The sequence below is a fragment of the Prinia subflava genome, chromosome 17 (genome assembly GCF_021018805.1).
Source record: "Prinia subflava isolate CZ2003 ecotype Zambia chromosome 17, Cam_Psub_1.2, whole genome shotgun sequence".
NCBI lineage: Eukaryota > Metazoa > Chordata > Aves > Passeriformes > Cisticolidae > Prinia > Prinia subflava.
In genome coordinates, this window is record NC_086263.1 from 6,112,760 (window position 1) to 6,129,265 (window position 16,506).

Below are 16,506 nucleotides of genomic sequence, written 5' to 3' on the forward strand. Positions count from 1 at the left end.
AAGATAACTACAAAAACTGAAAGAGTTTGGTTTTTTCCAGTCCAAATCCCAAACAACAATATCATTACACATATTGTCCAAGCTGATATATTGTTTTATTACACAAAGTAAATCCTATCGTGGTCACATCAAGACAATTCTTAAATGACTTGTCTGTGTAGCTGCTGACCTGGGGCATTTTACTCTACTTGCATGAGGAGGGTGTTTTCTGGAGAATGCTGAAAGACAGAGGGAGCTTTACTAATTGCTATAATTACATGCTCGGGGTAATTTGGTTGAAAATGAGCCGCGCAGTGTTTTCATGTGGCTCCAGTATTGCGATGTCTCACAGTTCAGGGAGAAGCAGGAAGTCACAAGGAACCTACAAATTAGACAAATTGGATCAAAGCTAAGAAAACCATCTGCAGATTTACCTGTGGCAACCTGTTTGCCCGACACACAGGCAGTGATGAAGCAAACAAGCAGAGCAGTGGCATATGCTGCTCAGGAGACAGCAGTCAGACAGCACAGCAGAAAGCACATTTTATGGCCATGTCCTGTTCCTAAGTACCATCAAAATGTTTTCATATTTCATCACTGAGAGCGTGCACTGAGTATTAACACAGTGGCAGAGCACCACTAGTGAGAACTGGGGATGAGGCTTAACCATCCTCCTCTACGGCCCAGGCAGGAAAGGAGTTCAGGATAATGTATGTCTGTCCCTACTCTTCAGCCTGAAAATACAAGAATTGCAGCACTGAATTCCTGAACCAGGCTTAAGGTCCACAAAATTCTTCTTTAACATGCAGTTTTTGTCTGCTAATTAAATGCTAAGCCTTTGATTGGTGATTACTTAGACCTCAAACTGTGCTGGACATGCAAAGGCATAAGGGACAAGGGGTGGAAAGACCACTGTCACTAAAAAAGAAAAGCAAAACCAGGAAGCAGCCTAAGTCTTCCAAAAAAGGCTTGTCTGCTTACAGCAACAGCTGCCTGCTGTCTTACAGGCCTGAAGAGAAAGAATCCTGGTCCCTCCTTTTCACTCCACAGAGGAATGAGCAGACACTGCTACAAGAGCTTGTAACCCCCAGGCCTCCTGAAGCCCCCTAACCTCAGACCTGTCCAGCACACGAGTCACAAGGTTGTCATGTGGCAGAAGCAGAGAAAACCCTTTCACTCTGTTTCTTCTTCTCAATCAGCAGTCAAGCGTTGTGCAATGCCCTTCTGCACGAAGAGCTTTTGTATGGATGACCAACACAGCATACAGAGCATACAGCCCATCACCCAGGGTTTGTAAACAAGGTTACTGTGAGCCATCAATGTGTCTGAAAAGATGCATTCTGCAATAGAAAGGACATTCACATCCACCCAGACAGGATCCCAGAAAGGATCCCAGAAAGGATCCCATCTCCCATGTCTCTCACCAGGGACCACACCTATCCCACCCTGTTGCCTGTGTGCTGTAAACAGACCCCAGGTTACAGCCCATGGATCTTCCAGCTGAATACAAACTGGAACTGATTCCATTTCATATTTATATATCATATTTCATTCATCACTACTTGAAGTATTACTAGATTTCCTTAGAGCTACAAACATGTAGAACCAGACTCGTCCCTTGGCAGGGGACACTGTAGCAACATCTCTCTCTGGAAGGGTCAGAGTTCTCTCTAAAAGCTGTGCTGTATGAATATATGATAAAATGTATGATTCAGCCTCTCACTAGGTGCACCCAGAATTCTTCAATCTGTGGCAGGTGTTCTAGGCACACAGCAGTTGGATTCCTTTGTCATGTAAATTGGAATGGCTTGCCCAGGTACCATAAAGAAGGATAACACAAAAAAATAGGTATCAATGGATATGTCTGGAAGAGGAAAATACTTCCCACTAGAATTCTCTTTGGTAAGACCAAAGCTCTCAGAGGAAGTTTTGAAAAAGTAAGAAGTTTCCAGAAGAAAAGGATGGTAGGAAAAACTGCATTTCCTTCAGAATAATTTGTGTCCTTTTACTTGTCTTTAAAGATAGAGACTAACATTTGTGAACAATTAGGTAAATCTCTGAGATTGCTCCTCATGGAAGCAGCTTTAGAGGTTAAATGTTTTAATTCCAAGAGACAGCTTAAAGATTAATCAAAATTGCATTGTTCAGTGCTTTGGAAATGGCATCTTCACAAATGGAGCCTCACATCTGCACAAGTGGCTGCAGTGCACCAGAGTATGTGCTTGGGGATGGGTGATGGTTGTCCTTTCTGTAACAAAAGCTATTACACCTCTACACTTGGAATCTTCTCCCAATTCTTGATATAAATACTGGCAGATGTTGCTATCTTTGGCGCAGAGAGATTAATCTTTGCAGGTTGCAAACTTTTAAGTTAAATGAGAACACTGCAGAATCATGGGAACACCAACACCAGGAAACTGACTTACATAAATTCTCTAAAATTAATAGCAAATGTCTGAGTTACTAGAACTGGGAGGGGTTTTGACAGCTGATTATTGAGTTCTCGTGTTGGACTATATCCTGGAAGACCATCCAGAGATCTCACTTCTGTCAGCTGTGGATTTGTATCGGCCAATATTTCTGCAGCCTGTGACAAAAGCAAAGGCTACACTACATCCAAAATGTGCATCCACATATGTTTTTTCAGTGCTAGGACAAGCTCTTTATACTGGCCTTAACCAAAAAAAGAGTACTTTTATAGTGAGTTTAGTCAGGTGTCTCATCATTCCTTACCTATTTTAAGGACTCTAAGTGAATTTTTAATTGAGCTATTTTTTAACCTTCATCTCTGACCAAAGACCTTTTGGTGCATTCCCAGCCACAAAAGCTTTGACATAGCTCATGGGCTAGAAGGTGGCCTTGCTCAGGTAAAGGGTTGTTCAGATTTATGCCACTAAAACATTTTCACAGACTTTATTATTGGTTTTGGCCAACGAGACAGAGATAAGTCTGCTGAATGGTCAATGAGACATGTTCAAAAGTTCCACAGAGAGAACAGATGTTCCTTTTGTTTTGGTCTAGGACTCCAGTGTTCACATTGATTATCATGCCAACAGCTGTGCAATGAAACTCTTGCTTTCTCAAAGCTGTGTAAAGATTAAACTCTGGCTTTTGGAACGTTGGACTGTTTTTGTAGCTGTTTCACATTAGACCCAAAGCCAACAGTACCAGCCCAAGCGTTACCTTTGCACAAACCAGGACACCTGACTGTAGATCTGAAAGGCAGGGACAGAGTAGGGCAGGGACAGACAACAGCTCCAGGGCAATCCAGCAGAGAGATTAAAACATGAAACGTGGAGCAACTCAGTGGCAGCAGGATTGTCACAGTAAGCAAGTGCAAGCCATTTTAAACAGTGGCCCACCAGAAAATTATCACTGAAAGCATAAAAAAATGAATTATCTGAATATTAACGACAGTAAGAAAAAAAATCTTACTTTAGCAGCTTTCTGGTTTTCAACAGCTATAAAAAATACACCAAAGGTAGAAGAAAGCCATTATCATTTTGGCACTTTTATAGACTTGGCACAAATCAAGACGATCTCTGTGAGGCGCCGCTAAGATTTCACCTATAAAACTGTCTGCCATTTCAAAACACTGGTACAAGTGTCAGAGAAAAAAGGACACTTAAAGAACAGAAAATTACTTAAATGGCTCCAGAAATTCAATTATGATGAATATATTGAAGAGGCACATTTATACTTCTGTAGATAATAAAAAGGCCAAGGGGGAACTAAAATTTGATTAACTGCTTTTTGTATCTCGGTGTGTTCCATGTACTACACTGCAGAACCAAATGGAGCTTCTCTGAGTGTTTTCTGATCATTATCAAAGCTGCAAAATACAATCTTCTACTAGGAAAAAACCAATACTAGCTACTCAGAGAAAAATTATTTCAAGCAGTACATTCTGCAATAACACAAAAAAGCACTTCTAAACATAAACAGTGAAAAGAAGATAATATGAATCTTCCACTATTAATTTCACTGCAATCATATTCAAACTAGCAGCTAATAAAACTTTACACCACTGAATTAGATTCTAGCACATTACTGGATTTTCTTTGTGCTTCAGTAATCAAGTACACTAACACACTGCAGTTGCTGAGTTCCTATTATACTCTGCCCTTGTTTCAAAAAATTTAGAGTTCAGCTTGGGGTTGTGATTATTTATACATTTACCTCCTCACACCTTCCAAATTATTAAAATTATATTTGGTATATCCAGAGCCCACGGTTTTTTACAGTTTAGGAAATTTCCACATCAGCTTGCACATGAGGAGAGGGAAAGGAAGGAAGTTCAGAAGCTAAATTGGAGCATTTTTGTGCCATACTAGAAAGGGGTTTCAGGATCTTCATGGAGTAAAACAAAGGAAGCAGAGTTTTCTTTACTGTTTCTGTTAACAAATACATACATGCAGAATATCTTCACTTGGCATATCCTGCAGAGCCTACTGGAATAGTAAGCTGACCTGAGTGGAATTTGATGATCCAAGATACTTTTAAAAAGCTGTTGCTTTTTGGGGTTTTTTTCCCCCTCAGCGACTGTATCATCTTCATACAAAACTTTTCTAGTACTTGAAGGACTACCACTTAAAAATATACTTAGATTAAGTTATTAGTAAAATACCAGATTTAGGGGATAGTCTTGCACTTTTTTTTTTCCCTGTGTTTTTAATTTCATGTTCTAAAGTGTAAATAATTAAAATATGATCTCTTCTTCTGTGGTACTGTATTTCTGCACTTTTGGGCATAAGATATGCAAATAAGTCCCAGTTTATAAAACTGTGCAAAAGTCACATCTAACTTTGAATTTAAGGCGTTTTTCAGACAATTTAGGGTTCTCCAAAATTCAAATGGAAAAAGTTTATTAAAAAACCTTCAAAATTAAATATGTAAATAAGCAAATATCCCCAGGACTCAAAAATCTTGCTCAAAGTCACCTACAGTCCACTGTGTTTGCCATCCTGGTTTATATAAAATCATTTTCAAGGGAAACTTCTGTTTTCAAGGCAAAGGAGAAAAGTCTTGTTTCAGGCATGAGTAGGAAGTGAATGCAAATACCTCATTCCAGGCAGTTGTATGATTTTTCTTTTCTGCAGTTTTGCAGCACTCACCATATTTCAATCCTCATTTTGTTGTGCTGTCTCTCATTGAAAGCCCATCATCCTTGAAAATGCTCAGACAAGAAAACCAAGACAACTGTAACACTTGATCATTCCCATATCATCATCTCAATATAAACAGAATAGCAAAAAGATAAAAATACACTCAGCTCTTATGCTGAAATGTAAGGAAGGTGTTGCCATCTGTACCAACTACAAAGACAAATCCAGATAAATACCTCAGGCAATGTTTTTTCACCTGAAATGCTGAACACTTTCCCACATCAATTCTGAATTACCTGCAAGTGGTATGACAGCTTCCTCTGTCCTTCCACTTCCACAAGTGTCCTTCCTCACTGTCTGATATTCCTGAAGGGAGGATGCCAAAAGGATGGAGCCAGGCTCCTTTCAGTGGTGCCCAGTGCCAGGATCAGAAGAGAAGGGCACAAACTGAGCCATGGGAAGCTCCCTCTGAACATTTTCACTGTGAGGGTGACCCAGCAGTGGCACAGGTCACCCAGGGAGCCTGTGGGCTCTCCATCCTCAGGGATGTTCAGAAGCTGCTTGGACACAGTCCTGGTCTATCCCTGTCTGATCCGGGGGTTTGGGCCAGGTGACCTCCAGAGGTTCCTCCCAACACATTCTGAGATTTTGTTTCACTGATCCAGGAAATCCTCCCAATACCTGTGTGCATGTCCCTGAATGTTCCCTGGTTAATGGTGCAACAGTATTGAAATAATGAAACTGCAACTGATGAAAGCCATATTAAGAGACCAGAATGAGGAATCAGTCCCCTGTACAGCAACCTCAGCCCACGGGCACCTTATTATTAGAGCAAATTAGGCTGAGAGCTGGACTGCAGGGAAGACTGATTTATACAGGGCTGTTAGCCTGTCAATAATAGGGTAAAATACATTTGTTCTGAGATGCATGTGTCAAAGGCTATTTCCTCAGTGTATCTAATGAATAAAAGGGTAGGACAGTGCTGTCATTTCAGCTTGGATCAAAACTCACTTTTTATGTACCTTACAGGATCTTTAGAAATGTAAGCATCAACAATATTTTGTTATCTAATAAATCAGGTATTTTCATTAAATTAAGTGAACAGGACAGAACTCCAAAGAAGGAGACAGCACACTCATACATAGTATAATCTTTTCCAAAAATATCTTTTATACACTGATGGTCACACTGCTACAATGTATAAAACTATGTAAATGACCAAGCTATAACCTAAATTTCTTATTTGACATCAAATCAGATGTAAATTAATCAGAACTAGCAAATTAATTTTATAAGAGGAGTGACCACAGATGCTAAAAAAATGATTCTGTAAGTAAACTGCAGCCATAAGAAAAGACCGATATAATGCACCCGGAGTGCTTCTCATTTACACACCTGAATTATAAGGAAATGTTCTACATTTCCCCTTGGGGAGGAGGTGAAATATGCTCCACTGAGCCAGAAACTCACTGATTTTCTGCCTCAGGTTGACTTAGATATTCCCCCTGTATAGCTGGCAGACTCAGATACAGCGGGAAGTTCCAAATACATCATACTCGCTTTTGTCGATGTCATGTCAAAGTCATGGGTTTTTTTAATCACAGGTGTGTATATACAAATACAGATTCCTACACACTCACACAGTCCCCAGCAACATTTCACTCTGCCTTCTTCACCGTTTCCCTACAAAGAGGTTCAGCAAGGGCCAGGGACTGCAGCCTGCCGAGCTTCCAGGAACCATTCCAGAGCCCCAGACACGGAGCTCAGCCTGGGCAGAGGGAGGGGAGCAGCTCCTCACAGCACCTGCCTGCCCTTGTGAGCCCAGCAGGACTCACCCTCCCACCCCACACTGCCCCTTCCACCACAGCTGTCCCAGCTGCTTCCCCACCAAAGCAGCTTTGCCCATAACCTCGGCAAGAGACCAATTTCTCACTCTTATTCCTGGCTCTCTCTCACACTTTGGTAATGCTGATTGAGGTGCAGACGTGCACAGCAGATCTCGCTCAGGCCAAGAACCAAAATAGTCCAGGCCTTGTTCCAGGTTGCACCAAAGTCCTTAAATGGTTTGGCCTTGTTCAGCACTTCATCACTTTGCTTTGACGCATATGCCAGACTTCAAAAAGTCACCACTAGTCAGCGTCACATGTCCAGACAAACAGATGTAACCTATATTGTCACCAGGACCGTCTGGAAGAAAGAACAAATGGTGCCAAGCCCTCCTTCTACTACTTCAAGACATCCTTAGATTTGTGAACAAAGCTCATCAAAACAATGCACAACTTCCCTACACTGGTAAGTTATTTCTCAAGGCAACTGTCACATTCTTAGGACACACTTTTCCTTGTGATTTCAGTTTTTATTGCTTCTAGATCGGACTAAAGTATTTCTGTACCAAGTAGCAAGGAAATTTTGTGATGTTCCAAAGGATAAAACTCAGTAAAGGTTCTGTTATACACAACAACCCTCCACTAAGTAAAATCTTGAGCAGAGAAGACAAAACTAACAGTACCATAGAAGAAAATTCATTAAAAGAGTTATCCTTCTCAGTATCTGCTTTAAAGATGGAAAATTCTGGCATAAATTATCACAAATATCTAGGGCCATATATAAATCCAGCATGGTGTTGTTACTACTAGAACTAATGCAGGAAACCTGTTCTTTTTGTGCAGCTGTAAAATATTTTCTCTAAACCCATTGCCTCTTACTCTAATAACAAAATTATTCTTTTGTCCCCCTACTGAAAAGGAAAAAAAAAAAATATAAATCTTGCATCTGAAAACTTAAAAGTTACAGCACAGCCATCCCCCATCCAAGGCCATGCTTTTCTCCCTAAATCACTTTGAATTTTAGACAGTCTGGCTACATTGCCAACACGTCCATTCTACTTTGCGTGGCTTGATTGCTAGATTTATTAAAGTCCATATAATTAAATACAAACCTTTTAGTCTGCAACCCTTATGCTGGGAGTTCAGGAGCAAGCATGTCTGAAAGTCTTAGAAGTTAAACATTAGTAAAACAAATATATTATTTTAGATCTATAAAACAGTTCTACAGAGTAGGCTACATTTAACCTTATGGAGCACAATGGCCCATGAAGTACAAAGCAAAGATTAGTCTTCCATGAAGTTATAAATGAGGCTAAAATACAGACAGACACACTGACTCCTGGAAGATCCAAATTTAGTCAATTATGAGTCTTGGGTAGACTAGAATAGTAACTCATTTTTCTGCTAGAAGTAGCTAATTACAGATTCAGAACAAAGTTCAGCAAGCTGTGCAATTACCAAATTACAGACAAATTGAATGACAGGTATCATTTCAATTGTTACACACTTATCAGAGTGTCAGGAAGATCATGGAAAGCTGGTGCTGGCACATGGAGAACTGTTCTCAGTAGTCCTCACTGGATTCTCAGTGCACAGTCATCAGTAGCATTTCAGACACCAATGACAGAGTTTGACCAAAAGAGATACTGCTCAAAATAAAGGTTAATTTGGTGTTAATGAGTGTTTAATTTGGCAGATCTTGTCTGGACCAGAATGTGAACACTAGCTTATTAATGCAGCTATATAACTTTTTAATTCTTTCTTTCTTGCAACCTTTACACAGTTCTAGAGATTTTGGGGTTTTTGTTGGTTTGGTTTGTTGGGGGTTTTTTGTTTGTTTGTTTACGTTTCAAGGTTTCTCTAGGGAATCTTACAAAAGAAACTATTATACTAAAAATCCATAAAATTAATTGCAGCAAGGTGGTGGCTGCTATCACCACTGTGTTTTTAATGTAATTCATATTTTGCCTCTTTCAGTAGTGTTTTTGTGTCAACATCATAGAACCAAAAAGATCATCTTGATTTCCTTTTAACAAATCAAAACTGATAAAGTTTAAATTAGTTTTTAATGCCTTTAAAAATAGTTTGTTGTTTCTCTAATGAACAAAGGAGTCACCTATTTTTGATACATTTTAACTATCTTTTTTTAATAATGTGAACTTACATTTCATCATCTAGAAAAGGGAGGACAGACACAATCCTGCTAATTTTATAGCCCTGACAAATCCCCCTTACACAAACCCACAGACCTTATGGAAAAGAGTATGTCCCAGAAACTTCTCATGAGAAGTTATAAAAAGAAACAGACAAACTTTTGTTGCTCTAAATGAAACTGAATAGTTTACATTTAGTGCTTTTAAATCAGCATCTTATTCTAGCTGTTCAGCCAGAACCATGTAGGTACCATGAATTCACAGTATTTTAATATGGGTCATCATGACGTCTCAACTTAAGGCTTCCTTTATTCAGTCTTCTGGATACCACTCAAAATGCATTGAAAGCTGTTTTGTTGGGTTTATCAAATTAAGGATGTGAACAACATCATAAAAATAGAAAAAAAGGAGGACAATCTGAAGCAGAACCAGGCTCTCACGTTGCTCCCAGCACATAAAAGAATCCACAGCCTCTGACAACGACCATTTTCCTGGGTGATATGTCGAATTCAGAAGAGAAATGTAGATTCAACACTATCTAACCTTGAAAAATCATGCTTTTTAAGTGGTATAAAAGCTGTTCTAGGTAAACATTTATTGCAGAAATAAATATTATTTATTGGTAGACAAGGTCAATAACATTAAGATACCTCAAATATCACTAAACTAGTGTGCTATTTCACTCCCAAGATGTATAACCTGGCATGAATTAAATTAAATCACTGATCATTATGTGATGTGAAAAGTTCATCCCAGGATGCACCAGTCATATCTGCGGCTCAGCTGCAGAAATGTCAGTGCTGGTGGACAAAGCACCACTGAACACACAGCTGAAACACTGGTTTGTAAAATTCTTGTTACCCACACTCAGGAAAGATACTTGAAACTGTACAGGTACACAGAGAGACGACAGCAACAACAGGAGAGAGACGACAGCAACAACAGGAGAGAGACGACAGCAACAACAGGAGAGAGACGACAGCAACAACAGGAGAGAGACGACAGCAACAACAGGAGAGAGACGACAGCAACAACAGGAGAGAGACGACAGCAACAACAGGAGAGAGACGACAGCAACAACAGGAGAGAGACGACAGCAACAACAGGAGAGAGACGACAGCAACAACAGGAGAGAGACGACAGCAACAACAGGAGAGAGACGACAGCAACAACAGGAGAGAGACGACAGCAACAACAGGAGAGAGACGACAGCAACAACAGGAGAGAGGCGACAGCAACAACAGGAGAGAGGCGACAGCAACAACAGGAGAGAGGCGACAGCAACAACAGGAGAGAGGCGACAGCAACAACAGGAGAGAGGCGACAGCAACAACAGGAGAGAGGCGACAGCAACAACAGGAGAGAGGCGACAGCAACAACAGGAGAGAGGCGACAGCAACAACAGGAGAGAGGCGACAGCAACAACAGGAGAGAGGTGACAGCAACAACAGGAGAGAGGTGACAGCAACAACAGGAGAGAGGTGACAGGAACGAGGGGGCACACCAAGAACCCAGCCCATGGTCTGGTTTAACCGAGCCAAGTGAAGGCTGACAGAGGCCAGCCCAGAGTGCAGAGCAGAGTGGGACAAACCCTGCCTCACCCACTGGTGATGCTGGGCCCGATGGCCCCAGGAGCCCTCCTGGGTATCAGCCACTGCTGACCACGTTCAGTCTGCACGTAGATCCAGGGCTGCCTCATTCCAGGTGCAGAATCCAGCACTTCTCTGTTAAACTTCACACAGTGGGTGGTTGCCTGGCCCTTGGTTTGTCAGGATCTCTCTGCAGGGCCTGTCTTCAAGGCAACCAATGGCCCTTCCCAATTTAGTATCATCAGCACACTTAATATCCCACCCAAGCCATGTATGAGGACACTGGTGAGCACTGGGTGCAGGATGGAGCCCTGTGGGACCCCACAGTGACAGGGCACTGTAACCCTTTGCCCAACCCGTGAGCCAGTTGCTCACCCATCACATGATGTTTTTATCCATCTGCGGGCTGGACCTCTTGTCCAGAAGGATCTTGTGAGAGACAGTACAGAAAGCTTCACTGAAACCAGAAAGGTTACATCAACTGCCTTCCCTTGATCGACTAGATGAGTTACCTTGTTAGAAAAGGAAACGAAATACATCAGGCAGGACTTCCCCCTCATGAACCTGTGCTCGCTGTGACAAATGACTGTGCTTTCCATTTTTCAATAACTCCCAGAATGATCATCTCTGTAATTTTACCAGACATCAAAGTGGCATCATCAGGCCTGTAGCCAGGACCATCCCTCTTGCCCTTTTTGAAAATTTGGACATTAGCCAGCTTCTAGTAAACTGGTACCTCTCCAGATTCCTGAGACCTTCTAAAAACCATTGAGGCCTCAGCCAGCTCCTCAAGTACTCTTGGATGAATCCCATCAGATCCCACAGACTTATAGGGATCCAAGTGTTCTTATCAAAACCAAAAGTGAATTAAATGCTGGGCAGAAACAGGTGATAAAACAAGATCTTATTCCATTCTATTCCACTAGAAAACAGCAGATAGAGCTTCACAGAAAATCAAAACAAAGCTTTTGCTTTTACCATAATAAGTGTTTCAGATTTGCTTCCTTCCTCCTCCAATGTAAACTGCCCTTAAGCTGAAATCACACAGAGATTATATTTGTAAATGGAGTTTTAGTCATCTACAGAATTCTGTCCAAGGTCAAGAATGGCAGAAGCCTGATAACTCATCCCTCAGTGTCTGTTTTACAAGTGGTCTTCATTTTAAGCAGTGAAGACATTTGCTTGTACAAAAGTGACTCACCCAGCACACTTTTGCAAGCATTTTCTCCCAGACAGCATTACTGGTTTTCTTTGCATTTACACAATGTTAAGAAACATGAGAATTTTTCTGAATTTGTTAAACACATTTGAAGGAGTATATGTTCCATTGAGATAGCATCCTGAGCCAACACTAACATCACTCAGCTTCCACAGTAATTTGTGACTCACTAGGAAATATACACACTACAAGTAGCTAAATGCTGTACTCTAACAACTCCTGGTGTGCAAGACCACAGCTTGGACACTCAGTAATGTCCTAACAGAAATCTGAGGGGAGCAGCAAGGAAAAGAACTTTTCCAAGCTTTCTTATAATAATCAACCAAAGCCATTCCTGGTACCAATGCATTGACTCACATGAATTGTAGATCCAAAGGTAAAAGGTTTTTTTATTGATATGCCAGAATCAATAGCTAAACTCATTCTTTAAATATCGAAAACTGTTTGCCCTCCAACTGGTAACAGATAGGATGTTGTATCTTTTTTTAACTCGCGTGTCTGTGCTATAGATCAGTGGTGTGGCAAAACTGGCAATGAACTAGCATCACACATTGCATGAAAAATCCTTCAACATTTACAAAAGAAATTTTAAAATTAAGCAAATTCATTCAGCCTCTTCTAAAGCAATTATGCAACACACTATAAATTTGAGCAGTACCATCTGGTAGGAAGATGTACACTGCACATGTATCCATTATTCGCACATTTTCACACTGTACCAAGCCTCTGGGGGAATATATTTTACCATGATATTTGAATTGGAAAAACATCATTTAAGGACTTGAATTTGAAAAGAAATGGCTCGCATTTAAATGCAGTTACAGAATTAAAAGTTTAACTCACAATACAAAGTAGAAATGATATGTACATTATCCTATGAAGTAGGTCAGGAAAGAAAGATAATGACATCACCACTTTCAACATCTAGTTCAAGTGGTTACATTTCCTACACAGACACTGCACCAAATCTGACTTAGGTCCACTGAATGGCCTTCAGCTCTTCAATAGCTGTTGAGAGAACATGAATTCTTAATTTAAGCACAAGAAAAATAACTAAAGGAACTGTAAATATTAGTTAGACCTTAAATTCATAGTACTGAAGCTTACTTTATTTCAAGATCTCTTTCCTTCATAGTGCAGGTATGTGAATTGCCAAGTATGAAGCCAGCCTAGGGGACGAAGACTGGAAGAGACTGTAAGCATGCAAGGCAAGACAGAAGGAAAAGAAAGACTTCCAAGAAGCATGAAAAGATCCTTTCTTCATATAGGATTTCTCAGAAAAATGGCTGGTATTACCAAGATGAAAACACTGGGGAATTCTGTTTCTCTGGATACAGCCAGGTTCCAGAGAATAACACTGGAAAGTGAGACTTATTCACCACATTCCCAAATGTATCTGTAAACACACAGGATCCAGCCAATTCCAGACTGAGCTGATTAAGCCATGTTCTATGGATGCAGTTAAGCATCGCTGGTGAGCTTTGTAGACAGGAATTAGAACTTTCTGTGCACCAGCTGAGGTGATCTAATACAATAAACTACCTCTAGCAGCTGACCTAACAGAAAGATAAATCATTTTCCTTGGATCACTCAAATTATCCCCTCATTCTTTTACCTTCATAACTCAGAAGCAGAAGTACATTAATGCTTGACTCATGTCTTATTCACAAGTAGAGAGCAAAGGGCAGAAACAAACAAAATTTCATTTGAAAAATACAGTTTCTATTTACAGGCAAGATCTAAACTAATTTCTGACATAGACTTTCATAAGCTCCTTTGCTATAAAGATATGAGTCTGTCAGCAACTCTTTTTCCTCACTCATTGCACAAGTACAATACCCAACACTCTCTTCAAAGGATCATGCTGCAATTTTGCACTGAAAACTCAAACATAAGAAATTGGATTCAGATAAAAATTACTTGGCTTACTTTCCTGCCTATTTTTACACAGAAGTTGAGAGAAAAAGAAAAGTATTTCAAGGAAATCAATAAAAAATTATATCTGACATATCTAGAGCTATTTCCTATCCAGATAGTTGTCCCCAAATGAACAGAATTAAAATTAGCTTTAAATGTTTCTTGAGATAGTGGGCTTTTCATCCCTGACCATTTTGTCATCATCTAATACCCAGTTTATACTGCAGAATCCTACAAGGAGTTTAAGGAACAGACCATCAGAACCACCCTGGGTTCCATACCTGTTGTAGCAGCCTCAAGGTTAGCAGCTCAGAAAAAGGTTCAGAGCCTTTTTCCTACCTACAGTGAGAAACTGGACAGGACCAGGTGGCAGTTTTGATGGATGTTTAACCAACGCTGATATATTTATAAAATTGCTTGTATATTTTATCTACGACAAACCATTACTTAAAATTACAGCGCATAGCTTGTATTTATGAAAATAGGCCTCAGGCATTCTTGTTGTAGAGTCACGAAAATTGAGAAGACTGAGAATGTGTCAGAGAACCTCCAGTGACTCTAGCCCATTTATCTACAGAAGGCTGCTTCACACTTTTTTATAGAGTAAAGAAAGCACTATGAGAGAGCTCAATCTCATCTGTTCAAGAAAGTGTAAAATACATTCTAGAAGTGTGAGAAGAACCAGTGAGAGAACTGCTGGGATTTTCTCACTGGGTGCCTTTATTTGAATGTCAGCAACTTTAATCTAGATCATTCATTATATAACAGGACGCCACAAATTCAGTGATATATTGGAAAATTACCTTTTCAACCCGGTTTGTGTTGGTCCTCTATTAGTTCTTAAAGCTTGCAAAGCCCACTCAGTAATAACTTTCACCAATACATGTGTTTTATCAATAAATACCCCTTTAAAATATCACTTAAGGTCACAGCTAAGACATGAAATGTTACTTACAATGCACATTTTGTTTGTCTAAGCATATTTGGCAGGTAATCTCACAGTACAGTGAGCTTCCTCCATCAGCTCAGGTTTAATTGCTTCCCCACACACACTCTTTTCCTATTAATGCTTTTTGACAAATTCACTGCACATTAACATTCATTACTAGCTCTCTCATGCAAAATGGGCCACTATTTCTCAATCCCAGTAAGTTTTCAAGATGAGCTCGTCTCTAGCTCAGACAGGAGCGGGTGTTGGCACTGCAATATTTGGGATGCTGCCGAGCACAATTCGAGGCCTGCCTAGCACAGCCCCATCAGAGCAGGGAGCAGAGCAGGGTCTCCTCTTTACTGGGGCATCACTTCAGAAAATACTACCTGCTGCTGTTAAATGACAGAGAAAAACTGAGATTTTTTAATAGACAAGGTGTTTTTGAATCATGCAAATGTAACAGAAGAGGCTTTGAGGACTATTATTGCAAAACCTTTCAGTCATAGGGTTCAACCCATAACCTTCCTCTAAGTGTCTCACTGTGCTATTTCTGCATCAGGCAGCTTTTCCTTTCTTTTGCTTGTTCTTCAGCCCAGGTGGCATTCCTAGAATTAGACATGCTTGCCCTGTCCTGCCAGGATTCAGTTCCTACTTGATCCTACTCAGGGCTTTCAATCTACCACTCTTTCCCTCCAGGAAGGCTCCAACTTCCGAGTCAAGAGGATTAGACAAAGCAGATTGGCACTGAGAGTGTTCTGCAAGTCCATCTCTGCCCCCAGCCTGGAGCTGATGCCCATTTCTGAAATACAAATAGAATTAGTTACCAAGTCACTTTCCTGCACTCCAGCTGAATATTAGAGGCCTCTGGCTATTGGTCAGAAGTCTCTGATATTTAACACAAGAACACTGTGAGGATCTTTTAGGAAACTGCAGGAAAGCTTCGTGAGGAAGGATGACTGAAGGGAGTTTATTTCTCCTGCATGACGTGATACTGGCTTGGAGTCTAAAATTTGAAGATCTCATGAGAAATTGCACAGTCAGTCCTTTCAAGCTGTGGACCTTCTTCTTGTGCAATGTAAATTACAAATGAAAAGCAAAATTATAGTAATGGAATTTGTGGGGTAGAAAGTTTAGGAACTAGGGTCCTAGACATGGAAGGTAAGTTTGCAGTAATTCCAAATTCTCAGCAAAAGCAGGAGTTACTAAGATGTTCTTAAAAATACCTTTCTTAATTTAAACTGTAAAAGAAAATCTCAACCTAAGTTGATCCTTCATCACAGGAGTTACTGTATCATTAATAATAACATTTCGACAGTCTTCATTTCACCACAATACTGCAGAAGACAACCTCCAAGACACCTACAGAGCCTATAGGTAATTTTTTATATTCTCTCAACTGCAAATTAAGCTTATTTATACATATGAAAACATGCTCTAAGGTAACAGATGGAAGTTTCTCTGAGAAATATGCACATAAATTTTAGGTTTCATGTGAGCTGTAGATGAAAACAAGCATACTGCCTCAGATTGAAATCTCCCAGCTGTATTGATTTTTCAGAATGGAACATGACTGTAAGTTATTCACAGATGCTCTCCTCCCGCAGCAGCAAGCTGCTCTCCCTCCTCTCACGGGAAAAGGTGCACTGAGGAGAAGAACTACAGATGAGCTGGGGAAAAAAAACACTCTAGGCATGAACTGCAAGGGATCTGACTGAAGAAAAGCATTTGCTCAGAAGTCCAGGAATTATTTTTAAAAAAAGCCAAACAATCTAATCCCTCTTCTCCTT

General features: G+C 40.3%; 1 protein-coding gene across 1 annotated transcript in view; it reads right to left on the reverse strand.

Moving 5' to 3' along the window:
- Window positions 1-16,506, reverse strand: part of GRIN2A (glutamate ionotropic receptor NMDA type subunit 2A) — a 166,037-nt gene that overhangs the window by 120,368 nt on the left and 29,163 nt on the right. The gene's annotated exons all lie outside the window — the stretch shown is intronic.